At 44.4% G+C, this 24483-nt stretch overlaps 1 protein-coding gene across 1 annotated transcript in view; it reads right to left on the reverse strand.

Moving 5' to 3' along the window:
- Positions 1 to 13303, reverse strand: part of LOC136017577 (neurexin-3-like) — a 76330-nt gene extending 63027 nt beyond the window's left edge. The window contains exon 1 of the mRNA XM_065685955.1: positions 13226 to 13303. The gene's annotated coding sequence lies outside the window, so the exon portion shown is untranslated. The remainder of the gene's footprint in view (positions 1 to 13225) is intronic.
- Positions 13304 to 24483: the final 11180 nt, after the last annotated feature.

Raw genomic sequence — 24483 nt, forward strand, 5'->3', positions numbered from 1 at the left:
ACAACAAATATCGAAATTAAAAAAGAAAAAAGAAAAAAGATTGAAGGGGGAGATAAAAATACACAGTAAACAAGCAAAAGCTGCAGTTAGCAGGTTTGCCTTCCCTCCCCAAGCTGACTGGCACTGCACCAATGCAACTCAGAGAATGAGATCTGCTGCATGCAAAAGATTCCTAACAGATCTGAAACTCTACACTGTACATGGATGAGCAAAGACTGGGAAGCTGCCTTTAGACAAGGCTGCCATGTCACTGCCCATTCAAAGAGCAATACTGGAAAGAAATGGGTATGAATTATATTATTTCACAGCAAGGTGCCATCCATTCCTCCTTGCACTGCAATTTCATATCCCAAAAATAGAGTAGCCTTCACAGCCCTCCCACAGTGCACCTCTCACACCACCACAAATACAGCTCCATAGCAGTCCATTGCCATCAATATTCCCCTGACTGAAGATGACTTAATAAAACATTCTTAGAAGCCAATCAACATGCCTTATAATTAAGGAGCCAGTGTTAAGCTCCTTTGAATTATCTGTTGAATTATCGCTTTTTCTCAGCTCTCCACTCTTCCACTAAACCAAACATGCTGCATCCCAGGATGGATCTATGCTATGTCCAGCCCCTAATGGAGATCTCTGCAGGTCCCTGAAGTGACAGGATTTCCTCTACAATTTTAAAACACAACTTTACAGACCTACAGATCTCTTAGATTTAGGCCACATATAGGACCCAACAAAGCTCCATATGCTGACATCTAAATGCCTGCATATGCCTCTGATTGCTGTCATGTAGAAAGATACATGAATTCTTCTGCAGGTTTAATACAGAATGACCATTAAATTTCTGTAGCAAGCAGATTCCTATTAGGCAAAATGCTGTTTGGATGCCTATACTTGGTACTGGAGACACTGAAACTTTCTACTCTTCACATGTAGGATCAGGATGTCAACTGTAGTACAAAAATGGGTGTACCTATTTAAATGAAGAGGTGGCATTTCTCAGCATTGGCATCTTGTAAATGGAAGTCAGAATCTTCCTACAAGAAGCTGATCCTTCAATCAAAGGGCAGAAAGAGTCAGAAGACCCACTGGATCTGCAGTTGTTATGTTTCATATTACCATCTGAATAAAGAGAAGGTTTCCGGCAGGCTCTAATTAACAAAGTTCTGCCCAGCCTGTTGCTGTCTCAGCAAGAGGCCCTGGGCGTTACATCAAGGGGACTAGTACAACCTGAACACAGCTAGGCAAGTGTCAGTCACAGCTGAACTGCAGTGTCTTCAGCATACTGTGATCAACTCTATGCAAGGAGTCACAGTTATCATATAAAGCATGCTTATGATCACCCCATGCATAGGCAAATTCATAACAATGGAAGACTCCGTCCTTCCCCCATCCAGCTACAAACCACAGCTAAGATACTGATCAGTTAAGATACTGACCTGCACACAGAAGACACTGATTACCTTGTCCCTTTTTGCCAAGCATAATCCTAGGACTACAGCCCAATCTATTTGGGGCACTACATTGCTGCAGAAGCAGCCATATCATCTCCGAGTTCATAACAATACCTGCAACGATGATGCAGAAAGTGCTGCAACACAAGTAAACTATTCTATGCTTTGTCTGAAACAGAGTTTTACTGGCCTTATCAGTGTAACTTCAGAAATCTGGTTAAACAAGCATTATAATTCCCTGTGTAGATGCTTGCTGCAGAACAGGAGCTTCTTTTTTGTTCTCCTTAGCTTAACCTCCTTCCAGAGTGATGCAAGTTGACTTGTGGAAAGTTATCTTACAAAGAAATAATGAAGTTATACTAGCATGTCAATTTAAGTTCACACTTACACACATCAGTATCACTTATCCAGGCAGACAGCATATTAGATAAGGGACTTTCATAGCATTATCAACAGCAAAATTGAAAGCAGCTACATCAGATACAGCACTGACAGAGAATTGGGGTCATCTTCTGGGTCTTGTCTCCCACCTCTGGAAGGAAAGTGTGGTTTGGTGTCAAGATGAAATGACTGAGAGTTGGAACTTGACTATCCAGACACCTGCAACCATGTGTATAAGCCAGTCTCCTTCTCCATATCTACTCTTATCCAACTGTAAAATGAAGAACACCAATTCCTTCCCGTGTGTTTTACAAAGGTTAACTATTTGATACTAAAGATAGCTTCTAGAAACAAAAAGTAATGGAATGCTATACATGAAAAATCTTTTGAGCAGCCTGTATGAAGATAGGCTGAGAAAGTTGGGGCTGTTCAGCCTGAAGAAGAGAAGGCTGCGTGGAGACCTCACAGCAGCCTTCCAGTATCTGAAGGGGGCCTATAGGGATGCTGGGGAGGGACTCTTTGTCAGGGACTGTAGTGATAGGACAAGCGGTAATGGGTTCAAACTTAAACAGGGGAAGTTTAGATTGGATATAAGGAAGAAATTCTTATTGTGAGGGTGGTGAGGCACTGGAATGGGTTGCCCAGGGAAGTTGTGAGTGCTCCATCCCTGGCAGTGTTCAAGGCCGGGTTGGACAGAGCCTTGAGGGGCATGGTTTAGTGTGAGGTGTCCCTGCCCATGGCAGGGGGCTTGGAACTAGATGATCTTGAGGTCCTTTCTAACCCTAACTATTCTGTGATTCTATGTATGAGTTAATACCCTGTCAATTTTTTTAGTTTTCTACTGCAAAGAACTTACTCACAGATACATGTACCAGTTTTACACACCGTGGGCTCTCTGGCAGTTTCAGAGCCAGAAACCTGCCTACACTCCATACCTAAAGACCCCATATTAACAAAAGTTTCCCTACTGTAAAACACTGAAAATCACTCCCCTCTCTCTCTCTTCATGCCAGGGAAGGAAAGAAAAAAAAAAAAAAAAGGCTCTTGCAAGGGGTTATGATGCATCTTTAATGACGGAGCAGAGAAGTGCCTGCCATACAAAGAAGCTAATCAGTCAATCAAGAGCCAGCTCGCCAGACAGAAGCCGTCAGTGCCTAACTGCTCTGTCTTCACCTGTCCAGAAGAACAACAAAACAGCGTGGGACATGCCTGACAATTGAGTGCAAAATAGCACACATATTTATATATTCCTAAGCAGTAAGAGGGCAGGTTATCGCTGCAAATTAACATTTTCAAGAATAACAAACCTAGCACTATACATGTACTGGTGTGCACCTGAAATAAGGCGGGTGACTCTCTTTTACACAAAAAGCAGCGATCTTGAGGATACAGAAGGGCAGTGAGAATTACTATAATTAGGTTAGCTGGAAAATCCTTTGCCATAAGGTTGCCAACCTAGATCAGTTAAGTGAGTGGTAGTTTAGAGAAGTAAATACATCTCTTAAAACTAAAATGGGCAGAGCTGTAGGGGCTCTGCGGCTTTGTATTAGTGAGAGCATAAAGGTCATGGTCCTTATTTCCTGGGGCCGATACTGGCCAAGGCAAAACACCTTATCCTTATCTGCCTCAGTTTCCTCAACTAGAAGAGGATAAGGAAACCTCTCTAGATTGTAAAGGGATGATTGGCTTTGCAGCTGGCTTCATTAATATTCATAAAGCACTTGGAGGCCTTTGCCTGAAAAGTGCTGCTTGAGTACTGACTGTCATACTTGCCATTTTGCTGGCTGCTCTTGTACAGAACTTGGATTTCATTTTTTACCCCATTCTTTTCAAACAGGTGGGTGTTTGGCAAGCACTTGGCATATAAAGAGTTTATAAAAGCATCAAACGGCTTAAAATAACCCGCCTGTTACCCCAGGGTGACGGGTAGCACCAATCGAACCGCGGGCAGCCCGTGCCGCTCTCCGTGGTGCTGAACACTGCCGGGCGCCCCGCCGCGGTTCCCGTCCTCTCCACCGCCTCGGCCGCACTCCCGTCGGCAGCGCTCTTCCTGTAGCCGGGATTTACTCCTGACTGTGCTGCATCGCAGAGACACTGCGAATAACTGTTGTCGGATTATTTCGATAGGCAAACCTGAGCTACTGGTCTAGATTCTGTTGACTGATTGCCCTCACTGGCCTGATCGCTCCCTGATGAGAAGTGGTTAAGGTCATAACTGATCTCTGATCTCACCAAGACTTCATGATATGGGCTCCTTTCCTTCCACTTAAAGTCACACAGCTCTTGTGCCTGCATGGATCTAAATCTTTCTGGGTATGGAAGTCTGCTGTGGAGCACATCAAACACAGCTTTATGAAGCCTGAAGTGTGGCCTTACTTAAAGCCTTACTCATTGTCCATTCCTATGACAGAGGAAGGCAAGAGGGATAAATCTATACTCTGGATTGCAAAATAAAGAGAAAAAAATATTACTTGAAGGGAGGAACAGGGAAGGCTTGCTGTGCCCCTACCTTACCTGCCTTTTCTTTTTATTCTGTGTCACCACCTATGTAGTTATTTCTATAATCACAGGGTCTTGGGCCAGCAGCAGGCCTCTGAGAAGCTGTGCAGCTGTTCTGCAGGAAATAGTCTGAAAAATGAGAGGAAAATGCATCTCATCTCCTTCATCAAATGACAACTCTCAGGTGAAAGGAAACACAGGCTTTTCATGTGCACTGTACAGGTAGGGCTCACATAACAGGAAAACTTACCTGATCAAAGAATCCTGCTGTTGACCAGGAAGAAGAGGAAACAGGCCAACTGCCTAACATATGATATTCTATACAAGAACAAACTTGATATTATGTTCATTAAATATACAGTGATTAGCCCCTCAATCTGCTCGATCTCTGCACTCATCGTGAGCAAGGACAGCAAGGAGGGGAAATGCAATGTTTCCCACCTAACCATTTCCTTATGGAAAGGGACAGCAACTAAGACTGTAATCTTCAGTGCAGTGAACAACCCAATTCTACTCAGTCTTGTACTTCTCTCAGGAACCACCTCTAGGCATGAAGGGCAGCTGGGAAAGTACTTCCCAGCCTCAAAGAGGTGACGTTAGACTAAATTCATTCGTGTTTGTAAGGCACAGATATTACAAGAATGCAGGTCATAGAAAAAGCTTATCAAGAACATTAAACACAGAGTCCTCACTGCCTACCTCTAATCTTAGGAACTCTCAGGATGAGGAACTGAGGTAAATAAAATCATACTTTTTCTGAGGGTTAATTCAGTGTCATGGCTAAAATCCAAATTGAGTAATTACATTCTGTCTCCTGAGCGTGCCCTTGAAGTTTCTGCTAGGCATGTGACTTCCCTTCACTTCCTGTTGCCAAGTTTTGTTACGTGTGCCTAAGTATCAGCTCTATCCACCCATATGACCTGACTCACACAGCAGGAAGAGAAAGGTTTTGTTCATCCCACACTCTGAAATCCTTTGATAAAAGGTCTCGTTATATTTTCATACCTCACATGAGTTCCAAAGGCACTTTGCTAGGGCTGTTTCTCTATTAGCAGCAATATCGTCCTTTCTCCATAGCACATTTTATAAATACGCTTTCCCAGTGACAGCAATACTATGAGCATGCCAAATCTCTAATATCCACAGCACACCTCTTTATACTCCCTTATTCAACAGAGATGCTGAACAGGCCAAGAGCATACTGGCTGTTTGTTTTCAGCATGGGGTTTAAAGGTAAAGTTTAGTATCACAGTCATTCCCTGAACTACAGCAAGGGCCTATTGAAACCCAAGACAAAAATCTTCTTGTGATACTAACAGCACCATGAATTGTCTCTCTCAGACACTTTTATACATCTCTTTATTGTACATTTACTTAGGCTTCCTTCTTTACAGCACATTTTCTCCTAACGGGAAACATGTTTTATACCACTTCAACATTACTCCAGAGAAGCCAGGATGAAGATGAAGCAAAGACAGCATCTACTCTTTACAGGCGGCTTGATTTTCCTGGAATTATCCTAATCTTAGAAATGCTGGGAAAGCAATCGGTGATTAGGGTCTGCTTAGATCAGGAATCTAGGAACAGGGAATCCTCAATCTGTGAGATTTTAAAATGCTACTGGGACAGGAAAAAAATAAATAAGAATAAAGAACAAACTTGCTTCCCCCAATCTTCTCCCAAGATTCTCAAATCTTCAGAATATGAAGGTACATTATTCAAACTGAAATAGACTGCAGGTAGCCACTTGAATATTCAAGAACATGCAAAAATCTGGGCCCCAAAGTCCCCATTTCCTTTTTCACCTGATATCTTGCACCCCGCTAGCTGAGATACAGTATCAGGTCATAAAATCCTGAGACTCACAAGCAGAAGGCTTCCAAAAAGATCCCAAAATGTACACATCCAGACTACCTATATTTCATGGAAGCTTCAAAGCAAGAAAACTTCATTCTGAAGTTGAATTAATTACCAAGACATTGGTTTGGTGGAGTTTTTAGTCTAATAGTAAGCAGAAAGTGTGAAAAGCAGCATGCGACTACCTGAAAAAATAATTGAAATAACAAAGTCTATTTCTTATGAATGTTTGACATCCACACACTCAGTAACCACCATTAACAGAAGGGCGATGTGTCTTGAAATGTGACATTCCAAAGTGCCGAAAACCTGAAGCTCCATATAGCTTTAGTAAAAGGTGTGGGCAACAAAACAAAAATTAGACCAGAGCTCTCTGACAGTATTTTGCTATCCTGGGGACAAGTAATTGCCTTCATCCATACATAAGAAGAAGCCAACTGCCATATGTGACTTGGCATCTCAAATGTCTTCAAGCTTGAATTCATGCGCTAGCTATACAGAAGGATCTCACCTGCTCTTGAAGGAGCAAGATGAAAAAGGCACTTAAAATCCACCCTTCTGAACACTGGCAGAGCAACAGCTGCAGAAGACCGATCAACAGTTCTGAATTTATTACTTGCAGGATGTCTTGGTTTCAGCTGGGAATTGAGTTTTTTTTTAGTTTGGGTTTGTTTGCTTTTTCTTTGTGGCTGGTACAGTGCTGTGTTTTGAATTTGGTATGAGAATAATAGTTATTATACACCGATATTTTAGCTGTTTCTCAGTAGTGCTTACTCTAAGTTAAAGACTTTTCAATCTCTGGTGCTCTGCCAGTGAGGAGGTGCACAAGAAGCCAGGAGGGAAGAGAGTCAGGACACTTGACCCAAACTATCCAAAGGGGTATTCCATACCATAGCACATCATGCCCAGTATATGAACTGGGGGGAGTTGGCTGGAACCCACAATCACTGCTTTGTGGCAGGTTGGGTATCAGTCAGCAGGTGGTTGGTAATTGTATTATGCATCACTGTTGTTTCTTGGGTTTATTCCTCTTACTTATTCCTACCAATATATTTTACTTTCTTCCAATTATTAAGCTGTTTTTGTCTCAGCCTATGGGTTTTACCTTTTTCTGATTCTCCTCCCCACCCCATTGGAAGGATGGAAGTGAGTGAGCAGCTACATGGTACTTAGTTGCTAGGGGGATTAAACCACAACACAGGAACAGCTAGGAAGGAAGAAGGGGCACCTAGTCCTCTGTGGCTCTTGGAATTGTCCAACTGAAACCAGTCAAGGAAGGCCCTATCTAGACTATTAAGTGCCTATGGTGTGTGCTTAGTGACTGGAATACAGACACTGCTAGTGACTAACCACAGTGATTCAGGAGATGCATAGGCAGCTGACTCCAACACCTCAGCAGGAAGTCCTACTCCTCTGAATCACACCTACTTTTTAATAACTTCACACCCAGGTCAAGATGCCTGCTCATGCATTCCAGACCCACCACTGTCACCTGTAAAAATGAAAGCCATCTCCCTAGGAAATTCTGGAAATGTCCCACACAGCTGAAGTCCTTTGGCAACAAGAGCAGAAATGCCTATCTGTTCTAGGACAGCAAAGCATGAAGAAAACATGGACTGACATGAAACATACTCTCTCCAAGAGAGCATTTTTTCTGTTTGGTACCTTTTTTTTTTTCCTATTTGCAAAACACCCTACATTCCATGACCTCAGTAAATGACCATTTCCCATGCTTGACTCAGATTAGCTACAGAAAGGAAAAGGCAGGAGCTACACAAAGAAGTGACATAAGCAAATGAGCAATCTGATGACTGGTTACTAAAAGAGAGCAAGGAACTTTGTGATCCCACTCAGCCCCCAGTTTTGTCACTGTACTATCCAGAAGGATAGGATAATAAAGTCATAGCGCTGTACACTCAGAGGATTGATGTAAAACCCTGCAAGACATCATATCCTCTGTTCATACAGGATAGCTCTCTAACTAGCTAGAATGGGCTTCATCCTTGCTTAGTTTCCCTATGTTGTCTCATCTCCCCTGTTAGACTTGGCTTTGCCTCAGTGAATTCCCATTGTTCACATCAGAACATGAAGGTTGATGAATTTATCCTCACATTACTCTCTGGAAGGCAGAGAAGTGTCAACTTCTCATCTGCAAAAGGGTGATAATTAAATGCTGAGAGAATAAATGACTTGCACAAGGTCACTTGGGAAGTATGTGGCAGAGCTGAAAATTAAATGCAGATCTCCAGAGCTGCAGGTCAAGGCCCAGAACACAGAATCTTTTTGCCCTGCTGGCACAGTGGAGATCAGATTCCCAGCATATCGCAAGGCCCTTGGTAGGAACGTGCATGTTGCAGGAGATGAACTGAACTTCTTAGGTGCAGTTTATCTGTAGGAAGAATTGGATAAATTTTAAAGAATCAGGTAAACATCAGAGATCAAGGAAACAGGAAAGCAACACGGAATCTACCCAATGAGCTCTGAAATACGTTTTCAACATCTTGTATAAAGCAGAAACACCCTTGTAGGCTTCTTCAATTGGACATACTGGTCCAGGGGAAGATCTGTCATCAATACCATGTTTCATGTGCAGGAGTCACAAATGCAGACATGAAATTATCTTTTCAATTCAACATAAGGCTTGCTAACAGATTAAAGACTTTGTTAGCGCTACAGATTGTGTCAGGGTTACAGTTTAATAACTATGTATCTACACCTTCGTGTCTTCTTGCTTGCTATGCAAACTCTTGCTAAGCACCCGATTTTAACCTTCCTTCTCTTCTTCTATTTGCAGATGCTTCCCATTGATCCACATGATCAGATTTATCCCCATGCATGTATACATTCTTCCTTCATATCTCTCCCTGAAAAGCTTTACACCCTAAGGCTTTCAAAGGAAACTATCATATTCGCTGGTAGTTATGCGGGTACTCCTCCTTGTGCTTTCTGAAGTTATGAGTGACACAACACATATTCCCATTGTCTCCGCAAAACTGGAGGGGAAATGTCAGGTACTGTAACCCATAAAGCCGTCTTAGTAAAGCAACAGCATCTCAGGAAGATGGCCAGGCGGCTGCTGTGAAAGTGGCACTGGACAGGAGGAAGGTGCTTTTGCAAGTACCGAGAGGGGAGCAGGTAAAAGAAACTGTGGGGAGCTGGGAGAAGAAGGAAGAAACTCATCCAGATTGAGACCTGCACCAGCTGGGTCCCAGACCCATCACTGGACAACCAAGCAAAGCATAACAGTATCCTGTAATTCCTTGATTGTTGGTGCTGCTTTTGCCAAGGTACCAGTACCACAATGGATTTTAGAGGCCCTGCCCATCACTAGTCCCAGGTGTTTGCCTCATCTCAGCTGTGAATCCTCCTCATGTCTCATGCATGTAGCTACACTGCTTCGCTGCTACCTGAACTCTGCTATGAAGCCCCAGAGCGGTGCTTGTTCTTGATGTGCACACAGAAGAAAGCGGATGGGTAAAGCTTAACTCTGACAATAATAATAATTGTCGGGGTAATAATAGTAAATCAAATGCTGTCAACTCAGTTTGGCAAATTCCTACTGATTTCATAAAACCTGTGTTTGTATTTAAAAAACTCAAATCACAAAGTCGTGGCATTAATGCCCAGCTTCACCTGGGCAGGTCAGCTGTTCGTATTACACCCCAGTTTCCACATAATTTCATGGTGTATCATCAGACAAAACAATTCGGGAAAAAATCTATCATATTTTTGTTAAAGACACACTTCACTATCAAAATAAGCGTGCATTTGTTTGGGGGTTTTTAAAGCAATACAAGCATTCCTGGTCAGGAGAAGTATCTGGAGTAAAGATGACGATCAAATGGCTGTAAATTAATGCCCAAAGGGGATTTTAACAACCGCAGTTCAATTTTTCTGATAAATTACAGTATTGAGGAAATTTTTCACCCTGAAACAATGCATTTATTGCTCTGAAATAAGGGGGGGGGGGGTGTTTGGTTTTTGTTTTGTTTTTTAAACTGTTCCTTAATACTTAACCCTCACTAAAGGGTGTCATCAAACCACAGCTTTGGAAATACAGACAAGTTCAGATGATCTCAAAGGTTTAATTCATCCTAAAGAGCAACCTCAGATGAGACACCTGACTGTTCTGTGCAAGAACCTGACTTCACTCTCTGTTCTTATGTGAATATTACAGAGTGTCCACAGACAAAACTCTGCTTCACCATCAGTAAAGAGTACATGCTGCCGCCCTGCTTTGCTCCTGCATGCACATAGATATTTTGGTTAAAAAAGACATAAATGAAGTCAATATCCCTAAAGTTTTCCTTGCCCTGTTGCTGGAGGATGTATGTGCTGGTGCACAAGGATAATCTCGGATGTTTTTATGTTAGCAGTACAGCACTGTATCCCTATCTGCTCTATGTAACCACTGGACACCATCTCCAACTGATGATATCTGTTTCCAGTGCTGTCCTGGTTTCAGCTGGGATAGAGTTATTTTTCTTCTTAGGAGCTGGTACAGTGCCATGTTTTGGGTTTAGTTTGAGAATAACATTGATAACACACCGATGTTTTAGTTGCTGCTCAGTAGTGTTTACCCCAGTCAAAAACTTTGCAGTCTCTCATGCTCTGCCAGTGAGGAGGGGCACAAGCAGCAGAGAGGAAGCAGAGGCAGGACACCTGACCCGAACTAGCCAAAGGGGTATTCCATACCACAGCAAATCATACCAAGTGTATAAACTGGGGGAATTCACACGGAAGGGCCGGATTGCTGCTCAGGTTGGGCTGGGTATTGGTCAGTGAGCAGTGAGCAACTGTGTTGTGCATCACTGCTGTTTTGGGAGGTGTTTTCCGTCTTGTTCTTTGTTACCTTCCTTTTCATTAGAAGTAGTAGCAGTATATATTGCACTTGATTTTAATTACCAAACTATTCTTATCTCAATCCACAGGTTTTACCTTTTTTAGTTTTGGATTCTTCTCTTTATTCCACCAGGGAGGGAAAGTGGAGGAAGTGAGCGAGCAGCTGCACAGTACTTAGCGGCCAGGTGGGGTTAAACCATGACAAATGCCTATACGCAGATGACTTTATAGAATCAAAGCTGCATACCCCCTTCACAACAACATCTCTGCTAATGAGAAAGGGAAGAAAGGCTCACCAAGCTGGCACCATTAGGGAATACGCACCCTCCTTAAATATTCCCTTTTTGTCCTTCTTCCTTCTCTTTCACACTGCTTTTAGCCCCAAGAGGCAAGTTTCCCTAGGACTTCATATAACAGCTATCCAAAACAAACTGAAAAAGCTAAACTCAGTAAGACACAAGCAGAGGTCAGGACTAATAGCCTCTGTGGAAAAGGAAAACTAAAATACTTTCAGTACTGGTAGGACGACTATAGGAGTAAGGACTGTTGGCAAGGGCTCAGGTGCAGCAGATCTCTGTGCACAAGCCACATATGACAGCTCTGGTTGCCCCACTGCAGACACTACCCCAGTGGATCCTACAGCCATGACTGACAGTAATAATAAAACAGGACATCCATCCCTGCAGGCTGCTACTCTAACTGTCCACTGAGCAACAGCACGCATACCATAAGAAGACAGCATGAACATTATCAAGAGAGGAGCTTTGGGAGCCCAACTGAATGCAGGCATACACTGCCCAATACACCACCAGATTCAATGCAATGCAGTGTCCTGCTCAGTTCTTTGAGTGTCCCCAAGCATGTGAAACATGGAATGCCCTTTCACAGCAGATGCGCCTTGCATGGATGCACTGATTTTGCACCTGTGAACATACTTGCACTGTGATAAAAGGAGGGAGATGCTGCAGATGGGGAAATGAAGTCTCCACATTTCCATGGAACATTAGTTTGAGAGGTCCCACAGGGTAGCATGGGGAACATGTATCATTTTCCACCTGCCGACCCCAAATGTGCAAGGCATTGGGTGACAAAGACCCAAAATTAGGCATATAAAAGTGATTAACTTTCAAATCCTGGGCGTTTCTACCTTTGGTGTAAACAGCTCTTCCTGCTGCTGCAGCTTCATTATTCTGTTTTCAAGGGAAACAGATTTTGATTACTCCAGTGGAAGAACACCAAACTTTGGATGGGAGTCAGAGCTTTCAAACTGAAGTGAACAATGCATCCTGCAAAATGAGGTACAACTGAGAAGTACAAGCCAGTCACAGCCCCCTTTTCTTTTGTAATTTTGCCTTCAACATGCTTAACCTTCCCAGAGAGGAGGGAAGGCACACCCACACCACTATGACTTCACCATGGCCTCACTGGGATTTGCAGCTTCATGCTACATGAATACCACCTTCCTTACTCCCCACTCTCCCCCTTTCCACCCTCTGGTTAAATATCATTCCTGCTCTCCCCATCACTCTCTTTCCTTCTCAGATACACTTCAGCATCTCAGCCTTTTCCCCACCTTTCGCCCTCCATGCAAGCCCCCTCTCAGCTCCCACCTACACATCTCTCTGCTCTCTCCCCACCAGCCCTAACCCCTCTCTTTGTAACCCTCAAGGATAATACCTTGCTCTGCTTTCCTCACAGCTACAGCTGTAATCCCATCCTCTGCCCTCCTTCTCTCCTCAGCTGTACTCCATCCCACAACCCTCATGCTCCCTCAGCCCCACACTTCACTTTCCCTGCTCTGCTCCCATGAGGGTGTTTCTCAGGCTCTCCCCACTGCATTCTGAGATTGTCCCTCCCACTAGGCCCAGTCTGCCACCTTTTCTTTACACACAGTCAGGTCTCCCCTCCTCAGCTTTGCTTCTAGCTCTGCCACATTCAGAGAGTCACCATGACCTACTTAGGTTCCCTGACCTAGTTATAGTAGAAACACCGACTCTAAACACTTGAGAAAATAAGAAAGGGCAGCAGGGGGAGGGAAATATTGTCATTATTGTTTGAAATGAAAGCAAACCCACCAGCACAGGACTGCAGAGTTATTCCAGCTCTGGCCATTCCCCAGGGAAGCAATGTCAGCAGTTCACTTGGTACTGCAACGCCAGTGTGGTCACAGATGACACAAGTCTAGAAATTACCTGGAAAGATGGTGTGTAGTCTCTTATCAGCATCCCATTTTCTTTTCCTTATTCCAGCCTCTTTCTACCTGGCCTTGCTCACCCAGAACTTGTCTTGCACTCCACCCAGGTATTTCATAGCAAGTCTGGTTTTGCCCACTACTCTCACCAGTCCTCCTTGCCTGTGAATGCAGGCTACAGCAGCAGCCCCTGTTTGCTCAAGAGCAGCATTTCTGCAGCTGAACTTCATTTAGAAATCTATCAATGCTCTGCATTTATTTGGTTGACTTCCTCAGTCCTTTATTCTACTTCAACTACTGGTACAGGTGTTTTCTTCCTTCCCCTCCAACATGTGCTATTCACTCACCTTGCCTCTCTACCTGGCTTGATGTTGCAGTGCTGTCTCCTCTTTCTTTACCAGCTCAGGAGGTGGTGACAGCAGTTCCAGCAATGGCACTGAGCTACTGAACCTGACTGGGAATAGCAGCTGTTCTGTAGAACTAGTCAGGAATCTCTCAATTAGCAGTGCCCATCCACTTGAGTGCTGAGTACTGTGCTCATGGCTTAGCAGCCAGGAACCATTGGTCTCTGACAGTTGGGTTTGTAATTCAGACCCAGCTCAGCTTTGTTTCAGCCACTGTTAGTAGATTTCCCTGTAGTGTTTGTATTTTAGGAATCATACTGGCCCTGTAGTTCCATGGATGAGTTCATTGAATTAAATTATGTCTCCTTACAGCTGATATTTTGTGGTGCTGACCCTCACTGCATAGGGCCAGCATCCTCATTGCCACTGGAAGCAGCCTGCTTTGCACTCTGAGCTCACAAGGTATTCCCACCACCACTGCTTCAAACCCTGCCAAATATTCCAGCAGAGGCTCCCCCTCCATTGCCAAAGTCCCATCAGAAAACTGCAGCTGGGTGCACTGTAGCACTCCCACAATTCCACCAGTTGTATTTACATGAGAGTGTAGTAATTCTGCATCCATTTACTGTGATTTGGTACCTGTTTTCCAGCTTCAGCATAAACCACAATTTTTGGTTACAGATTTCCTGGGTCACACGTTAATCTACTGTGCAAATGGCTTTGGAAATTTTCAATGGAGCCCCCAAATCCCTATGTTGTTGTCAACCACTGCCTGCTAAATATGTATTTGTGGATACCCTAACCTCAGTTCCAACTCCTGCATTTCCTTTGTAACTGATTTCTCAGATCTGCCCCCTACCCTGCCTAGTGGTTTCCCACTCCTTACTGTGCTGTACCTACATTCGGGCATGGTCCTACAAAGGCACTGCTAAGCCACAGTCGGTTTTGACTAACAAACATCACTTGCCTCTGCTGTGTCTCCCCATATATCTCTGCTTTTCCAGCCTACATCATCACCAGCCAGGCCAGGCACAGGCCTCCACACCACACTGATAACGCCTCTGTCCCCCAACCTGTGCCACATCATGTTTAGTCAGATCAAGACTGAATTCCTCTAGCACACAGAACTGACACTTAGGGCCTACAATTTCAAGAAGTCCTGAATCCTGTATACAGTGAGAGAGTGCCTCACACTTACAGCCATGGGCAGGAACACCTTGATTAGCATCACCCCCTGCCTCTGTTTATAGAGTACCAAAAGGGAGTAAGAGCACAGGAAAAGGATAAAGTTGTGCCTGCAAAAGCTAAGTAAGTGCAGAGGATCCCTGCCAGCTTCTCAAGACAATATAAAGGCAATGAATTAAGACAATTCCAGACATGCTGATTACATTTGCCGCTGCAATTTCTGATGGGATTTTCAGATGTCTCTTAGCATTCTCTACCTGGCGTGTGTCAGCCACACTTCACTGCTGCTTTTATGTTATTAGTATTGACAACCACTCAGTTTAAATGCAGGTTAGGATTGAAATCCTGTCTGTTTGCTTATCTCTGCCTTTTTATCTTGTTTGGAGAAATCCTCCTTTTCATAAAGCCCCTTTGAATACCTCAGCAAACATGCAAACACAATGCTAAATGGATTAACTGGGAGGTACTGGGGTCTGAAGCCTGCCTGAATAGATGCTCCCAGATCAATCAGCTCTGCATTCCAACTCTCATGGCCTGAGTTCCTCCTGATCTTTCTGGGGTTTCGGCACAAGTCCACTGGCATGCTGGGTATAACTCATTCAGGAAGTGCAGAAGGGGAAAAGAGCATCTGGTTTGTGAGAGGGAGCTAGTTGTTCAGTAATACTATGAACCACTGCAGGATTTTAACACACGGCAATGGCAAGGGAGTGAGTGTGTCACAACTGCAGATTATTACGCCAGATTTTGTCATCTCACTTCCACCTTGTCCTCTCCCCCATTTTCTGGTTAATAGCCACATGCTGGGAAATGGCATATTTCATTTCAAAAGATGTTTGGGGCAGGGGTTACCTCTCTCTTATGTGCATACAGAGAGCTTAGGCAGAGTGGCATTCAGGTCCCAGAATGAGACCTCTGAGATGTTACTGCAATATCAACAATAGCAATAATGCTCTTCCATCTTCAGGTCCTTAGAGCACGTTTTCCAGACATGAATTTAGCCTCCAAACATCCCCTGTCAGTTGTTGTTATTGTTGTATTATCATCAGCGCTATACCATTTACTGTAGTATCTAGTTCATTGTAAAGCTGAGGCACCTGAGGCAGGGGGAGGCTAAGGCACCCCTATACCACAAGCACCTTGCACAGCTGGAAAACTCTGAGTCTGCACCAGACCCAGCAGCACAGGCTGGCAGTGCTTGGCTCTGTGCCTACACCCCAGCAAAGAGCTGGCCCCGAAGACTCCTACGCAGACTGGCAGCAAACAGCAGAGGCAGGGGATGCATTTTGATTCCAGCCCAAAGATGGGCAGTGTGGATGACCTCTGCTGCTTGAAACATTCTCCCTGTACAAAAAGCAACATGGCAGAGACAATCTAAATTTTCTTCATAGCAATGAAAACCCTCCAGAATGAGCAGCAAGGTCTGTTCAGCCCTTGATCTTGGTTAACATGGACAAGCAAGTCACACCAGTGTCCTACAGTTTGGGGGAACTTTGACACACTGGAAATGGGATGAAACACCACTCTATCAGCTGACTCATGAACCTGTCATTCGTTCTGATGGAGTCTACAATAACATTTGGGCAAAGGCTTGCCTTAGCACATGCTGCCCATATTTCTTGTTGGGCACGTAGTAAGGATGGAAACCCTCACAAGGGCCACTAGGTTAAACATACAATCTCACTCTGCTAAGGTGTGTGTCAGACCAGAAATTGTCTTTTTGGTGGAAGGGAAGAGATCAGTGTCACTGGTTTGCTCGGCATGGCGATGTTAAGTCAGATACGCAGATGCCAACTATGGCTGCTGGCATATACTACAACCCAAGCACCCACACACGATGCTACCAGCCCTAGCAGAAAACAATTCTGTCTCGAAGTACGAAAGGAGGTGGTTAGTGGCAGAGAATAAAACAGCCCATTACAAGGAAGTATACTTGCACCTCTGCTGCTTAACAGCTATACAAAGGGTCAAAGTTTAAGCACAAGGCCAGCATAGATACTTTTATTTAAACAAACCTTCTCTTTAAAAGCCTTCCTCCAAACCAAAGCCACATTTATGTTAATGCTCTCTAGGTCTTCGATTACTGCTGAACACAAATTGTACACCAACCTGTCTAGCATGCACGTGAGTCTCTTTTACTTTTTAAAGCTAACAATTTTCTGTAAGCAAGAATGTGGCACCGGCCACCCACTCCAGGAACCCAAACCTCTGTGAGTGAGTCCACTGCATATTGTTTTCTAAAGCATGGGTAAAGCAGGCAAAGTGTAAATTTAGTCCTTGCAGTAATATAACTCATGAATGCTATCTGCAGGCTCGCCCAGCAACGCTGAATTTCCTTTCTTTCTTCCAGCAGCTGAATATGCACATCCGTCACTGAAAGATTGGTACATGCTAAAAAGCTAGAAACCGCATTGAATGAAAACTGTGGGTGCATCACTTGATGCCACAGACCAGCTAGCATGAATCATCTGTACACACCTGCCTGGACCTGGCCACTGGACAAAAGGCAAACAATTCCAGGTAATACAGGAGTCACAAAATAAACCAAAACCATATGGTATTTGGGATATAGACACACCACAGCTGTTGGCCAACTGAAATGCCCCAAGAGCTTTCTTGCTGTAACAACTATCTAAAAGCCCAACAAAGGCTACACGGTTGGAAACATGCCATTCACAATTCAGTGTGTTTTAATGAGGGCCTGGAAATGAGCACTGATGCTGCCTAGAGGCGTGGAAACAGAATAACTAAACCGAAGATTTGGAATCTTCATTATACAAGAGTAGGTATAACAAAGCTGTTAACAAGAAGAGGGGACTATTCTAATAGAAAAGCCACATGTGAGTGCAGGAAAACATAGATGATGGTCTGCGAGCTCTAGAAGGACCTGCAGAACACAGATCATGGTTACCCATCAGATCACAGCATTTCCTAGCTTAGACATATTATGCAGTTGGGGAGGAAGGATACAAAAAGCAGTTGTTTGTACTTTGCTCAAGTAGTAATTCATGAAGTGTGTGGTCAGGCTTGACTTTGCATTACAAAAGCAATGAGGACAGACACAGACCACCTTGGATCTTACCTTGAATAGTCCCTTCAACCTTGATCAGCTATTTTGATCATTCTTGAAGTTCTCTTTCTCCTACATATTGACATCTTGATGATGAAAAGTGACAAGCTGCCTGCCAAACAAAAGCAAAAGAGCAGAGCCCATCAGAGTTTTAGGAAGCCTGTTAACTGCCCATTTCCCATGACTGAGGGTAAAAACACATCCCCAAAATGATTAATGTCTATCTCCCGACAGAGGCATTCGATGTCATGGGTCAAAACAATTTACTCATTTGTGGGGGTATCCCACCAATTTAATTTACTGTCAATGAACAAAGTTCTAATTATTGATTCTGGTACTGAGAGCAACAAACAGGCACACAGAGAAAACACTCTTTGCCTGTGCCAAATGTCTCTTCCTTGCTTTTTGCTCCCCAATCCGCTCCCCACACATTATACTCTGTCCCCCTGACAGAGACTGCCCCTGAGCCCAGGGGCAATGCAGGAAAATGGGGTCAGTGCTTTGTGCCTCCAGTAGCAGCGTCCTCTTCAGTGCCATACTGCCCATCTCAGTCCACCTCCTCCGCTGCTGCTCTCTTCTCCCCAGCTGCTACAGCAGTAGATTTCAGGAGTGGCCCCCTGGGCCACCGGTCACTCCCTCTTTGACTGATATATACATTTTCTGCCTGTTATACGTATATATTGGTTTTCAGGGGGAAAAGCATTTATTGCTTTTAGCACACTTAGGAGTTTAAATAAAAACAAATATATCTATATTGACTGTAGTTATTATGCTTGGTTTCATACAGCGTAAGTGGTTCAAATAAAAATAGATTGGTTGGAGTGAATGTGCATCAGTTCCAATAATAACACAGGCAGCTTCAAGAAGCATATAAGTTTCAGTTAAAGCGCACTGGGCTCACAAAGAAGAGGGAAGAAATACTGGGTTAGAGCAGCTTTTAGTCTACGTTTTCTGACTAAAGGCTTCTGCATTTAGCAGATTTCTGAAACAGAAGAGAGGCCGTAAACAAGCGGAGAGAGGGGTTTATTAGGAGGCCCAGAGGGGTATTACAAAGGGAGAAAGTGATCTATAATAAAACACAACTCAGGTAAAAATCCCCAACTATATTATCTCCCAACAGTTAGTCCCCTATGTGTGGTATTATCTCCCCACAGGAAGGCTGGGCTTCAAGCTGAAGCAAACAAAACCTTGGTGTAACAAAAGATTGTGGGTTTTGAGAAAACTGTACTAGCTGAGGGCTGGCTTTCAAAGGGAAAATTAAGAACAAATAGGAGCAGGGATTTTAACAACCTTGTTGGGTCTAGGCCATATGCCTTGAGAAAAGGCTACAGGAAACTAGCACAGGGGAGAAGAGGGGGTGCCTTGGGCAGAATGTAGCCAGGCTTTCGCCCCTAGTGTTATGAATCCAACAGCTACTATGATCATAATAGCTCCAGGGCAGATAAACAGAAAAGGAAAAGACATCTTTTTAAGATATTTTTTAAGATGTTTTATAGAAAGCATCTGGGAAACAATCTCAGAGGCAGTGATTCTATTTCAGGAATGGCTGCTGATGGTGAAGGGACCAGTTAAATCCTGCACCTCTGCTCCCCAAGATGCAAAGCTGGGACTGTAACTTAAGAGTGAATATTGAAGACACTTGTTCAGATCCATGCTGATTCACAAGAGACTCTTAAAGCCATGGATTTACACCCCAGTCTCCACTCATAATGAAGATCTGTGACGGTCTTATCCTGGTAGTGCAGGAGACAAATTTTGGGGCAAGAAGACGTTTGGGAGGTACCAAAGAAAAAGGCCTTTATTTCATAGTCTTTGAGACTATGTGTTTTCTTATTCCCCTCTTCACTCCTCAGATTTCTTTTATGTCCAGCTGAAAGGAGGACACTGCCTGTATGTTGGAACCCCCTGCCCCAACGTAGGCTATGATGGTGGCCCATCCACTCACACCTGATGGCAATGAAGAGGAATTTTTCATGGGATTTGAAATGTACCAGAGGAGAATGGGCTTTTGAGGTAAAGGATGGGATCCCATCTCCCACCAAAAGCCACTGGAAGTTCCCAGCTCTGGGGCCATCTGTCCCCCAAGGGACCATCTGTTCCCAGTGAGCAACACCCCAGGAAAGGGTGTTTATTCAGACTAGCAGATTGAAAGCTTGGCAGGATCTGCAAGAAAGCAATAGGTGGCCTTTAAATGCAGACTATTTGCTGTACGTGAAGCATGTGTGTGTGTGTGTTTCCTTCAAACACCCATACACCACAGGGGAAAGCATTCAAAAACAGGACCCAAAAATAGAAGAAATTGTATGACTCACAGCTCTGCCACCCTGAGTTGTATGCTCAACAGAAACCCCAGGCAAAGCAGTGTTAGGTGTTACTCTCTACACACATAGCTGCGGGTGACCCCTAAAGAAAACCTACACTACATACATGTAACAATACATCATGTACTAAAGGTATCTCACTCAACAGTGCTTTTACCTCCAAATGGGCCCTGCTCCAACACCTCAGGAAGAAGGTTTGGTTCTGCTGCCCGCACTGGTATTCTGCTAAGAGCGCGCTGAGAGGACCAGCTCCCCCTGGTGTGCAAAGCGCAGGCCTGGCTGCCTGCAGCAATTCAGCCATGACACATAAATATAGAAATATTAACACCACTGTCCTTGGCCAGATTTCTATACCCCTGGGATTTTCAACTAAGAATGTTATTCTTTACGTCTGCTCTTAAAACGTGTTGTGCTCAATAGCTGCCATGGTCCTCCCAACAGATGCTCATATGCTCAGAGGTCACTCAATCAGGTTTTTGTCTATAGAAACAAAAAGGTACAAGAGAATTACAAATTTTTGCCTGGGTAATCTCCACTTCCCTGTGAGATAAAAAACATCCAGATGAGAATTTTCTCTAGAAATGTATTCTTAATAGATATATTTTTGGCATATTTCTCAATTTTTTTTGTGTGAGACTGTCCAATATTTGACTACACTATGGCCTCTACTGAAAAACAATAACTTTTTTTTAGAGGAAGAATGAAAAAAAAATTCTTTATCAAAACCCAATAGTCTTGAAGACAAGCGTCAGTCAGAAAAGATAAGTAAAAATTTTAGTGGGGGAAAAAGCTCATTTCATGATCAGCTCCTGTCATTCCCTTTTGCACCATGTTGGCCAAATAGACTGTGTGATACAAATAGCGAACAGGTTTTCTGTGTGTACTCATGTCTCTCTCTAGTGGAAAGCCCTCATTACTACACAAATACAGATAAGAGGCATGGGATCTTCAGTTCAGTCAAGGAAGACCTGCTCCCAGCTGATGCCCTGCACCTCAGGGGCTAATGCTGCCCCATGGATGGGATACAGCTTTCCTACCTTGCACTGGAACCCATTCCTTTTGTCCCTTGCCCCCAGGCAGGGCTACGCTATGTCTTAATGTAACCACAGTATTTTGGAGAGGGGAAGACATTAGCGTCACACCTGGAGCAAAGTCAGTGCTGAGAAAGTGTTGGCATCTGTGCGTTTGAGTCAGATCCATTTGCACTTCAAAGAAGGACAGTAATTAATAAGTCTTCAAACTGCATTTCCAGGTGGAGCTACCTCAGAGAAAGAGAGAGGTATCATCCAAATTCTTGTAGCATGCTCTTGGAAATGCAGCAAAATACCCATCAGCTATTAGCCCACTCTACCCAACTCCTAACTCATAGGGACAGGGAGGAGACCCGGACTCTGCTTGCCAATCCCTACTCACATCCCTACACAGCCACTCAGGAGGCTTTGCTTTAGGCTCAGATGCAACTGTTCAAGCCTGCTGGCAGGCAGCACACACATCCCTGACCTTTATTGTACAGTGGCCAGGGCTGCTTCAAAGCACCCAAGGCAAGTGGCATGGGGACCAGCAAACAGTATCACGCTGCATGCTGGCAAGTGTCAAGCAGAGGCAGCCCACTGAGTACATGTGCTTGCACAATGCTGGGTTTTCCTTTCCATGGTGACAAATAAGCACCGTTAGATTTGTGGAGATGGGAGCTGTACAACATGGAGAGGGCAGATCATGCTTCACCCTCTCCCTCTGCAGAGCTGGGGGAAGTCAGCCCAGCTCAAGCACTCTGCCCCCATTTATTTGCAAAGAGTCATGGAGCCATGGGTTACATTTGCACAGGATGGCTCCGCAGTGTTATTGATCTGGAAGCCATAAAGCCAGCAGAAGTCATCCAGTGGTCCTGTGGGCAGCCTCCGTTTGGACTGGCCACAGACCGCTTTCCAGCATCCAGGGACCTTCTTAACAGCAGCACAGGGATCCATGACTGTGTTGTGCTGGGCTTTGCCCTAGAGAAACCATGGAGGGCTGGAGGCTGCAGGAAACTTCAAAGGTTTAGCCACACAGCTGGAATAAGCAGTCTGTGACGGCACCTAAGACCCAGGTTTTTCCTTAGGCGTACCAAGTCACCCAAGGTTTCCCTGCTGCCATGTGGTGTGAACAGGCTATTCTGGAGGCCTCCCACTAAGCTGTTCATTTCTTGCAGTGCTGCCTCCATTTCACAGAGTTGGAAACTGAGAGGCACAGAAAGCAGAAAGCCTCCATTATAACTGCGAGATGCCTAACTGCAAGCTGACTTGATGAGCAGATGTGCAGAGCCTTGCTAGGTCCTGCTGATGGAGGGGCATCTGCAGGTGCTCCACACTTGGGTTATCACTAATGAGGCACTTTAAATAACTGGGCACTTTAGAAAAATCTGGCCTAATTTATGTGCCTGAGGTGGCAAAGTGTGTGTGAAATGTAGCTGGGAGCAGCAGCAGTTTCCAGGCGGTTTTCCAGGTCTAACCAATAAGCCTGCTTTTCCTGTGAATCCAGCTTTGACTGAAGACCTTGTTATCAGTGGTTCCCACACTTACACTAACCTCTGCTTTAATTCTACATAAATATATTAACAGATTCCATGATACAGATCAGTATTATGTTTCCAAGTAGTTGTACGCACTACTGAGTATTTGATATATGTGGGGAAGAGGGTAGTGGGTGCAAATGGGCAGTATGCGTACCAAGGCCCTTGAGCTAAGTAGCACTCACAATGCCCTCTGCTTACACTCAGCAAAGCTGAAGACTTTAATATACTTTATATGGGAGAGATGACTATCATGTATCAAACATAAGCTTTGCATCAGAGAGTAACAGGCATAAAGCTATTTACTCATTTCATTTGAGATGCAACGTCAAGGGGCTACTCAAAACAAGATAAAAACATGTCAAAGAAGTCTTGGAATTCCCCTTGCACTGTCTGTCAAAAACTGGCAGAAAACCTAAGCGGTAACTTTGATTGCCTAACTTGTGATACGCCTCTAGCACACGATGACAGCAGTGACTGTCAAGGCGAGTGCATCCTTTTCGTGAATGCATTGGTAAAATTTATATTTTGCTAATTGATTGAGCTCGGCTGTTGGAAGGCCTGAGTTGTGCGCACAAGGAGCTCTCTAAGTATTTAATTCCTATCAGTCAGAGGTCAAAAATGAAAGGTATTTTATGTCCTCCTTCCCAGTGAGAATGGTTTTGAAGTAATGGGTTTAAAGGCACACATCACTTCTGTTCCTAAACCATCGTTTCTTCACATTCTTTCAGTTACACTTTATCTCCAGCAGGATCTAAGCAGCAGCTATTGAGCCTGGCTTTAAATCTCACCCAAGCCTAGCTTTCCCTATGGCCACGGAGGGAAATCTTTAGTGCCAGCTGCTTCACCTCCTGACACAATATTATTTCATCGTAACCTGTTCAGTGAGCAAATTGCCTCTTTGGCCTCCTCATCGTCTCTGCGAGAGGGCTGGGCTATTGATTGTGACAGTGTGCTGGTGCGTGCGGGGTGATTCCTGGAGAGAAGGGATCGATGGAAGCATAATTGCTACCTCATTGGCAACAAACAGGGAAGGGAGGCTGGAGCACAGCTCAGCAGCAGAAAAAAGCTGACACTGCTTCTGGAGCATCTTCATTCTGCCTGCTGGATGCCCCGACACAGAATCACAGAATGGTTTGGGTTGAAAAGGACCTTAAGATCATCTAAGTTTCAGTGCCCCTTGGGGCATGGATGCCTCACATTAGACCATGTTACTCAAGGCTCTGTCCAACCTGGCCTTGAACTGCCAGGGACTGAGCATTTACCACTTCTTTGGGCAACCTGTTCCAATGCCTCACCATCCTCACAGTAAAGAACTTCCTCCTTATACCTGACCTGAACTTCCCCTGTTAAAGTGTAAACCCATTACCCCTTGTCCTATCGCTACAGTCCCTGATGAAGAGTCCCTCTCCGGCATCCAAAGACAATGCCATGGGGCAGGGGGCACAGCTACACTGCTGCCATGGGAACAGGCAGTGGTTATTCCTACAGCAATGGTTTTGCAGCCACTTATGGAGATGTAGAGAGCTGCAGACCAGGGGAAAGAATTAACAAGGGCTTTGTGTCTAGAAAGGGGGCACTGAGGGAAGGGCTGGTGGAGAGAGTGCTGTGGAGCTGCAAGTTAGTTATTCGTCCAAGGCGCATGTGCATTGCAGTCACAGAAATTAGGTCTGGAAGGGACACTTCAAGGGTTACATAATCCATCCCCCTGCCCCAAGGCATGACCGGCTATACTTACACCCTTGCAAGGCTGCAACCCTAGCTCAGGACAGCACAGAATGGTATAAAGGCGAG

Source organism: Lathamus discolor, chromosome 6 (genome assembly GCF_037157495.1).
Source record: "Lathamus discolor isolate bLatDis1 chromosome 6, bLatDis1.hap1, whole genome shotgun sequence".
NCBI lineage: Eukaryota > Metazoa > Chordata > Aves > Psittaciformes > Psittacidae > Lathamus > Lathamus discolor.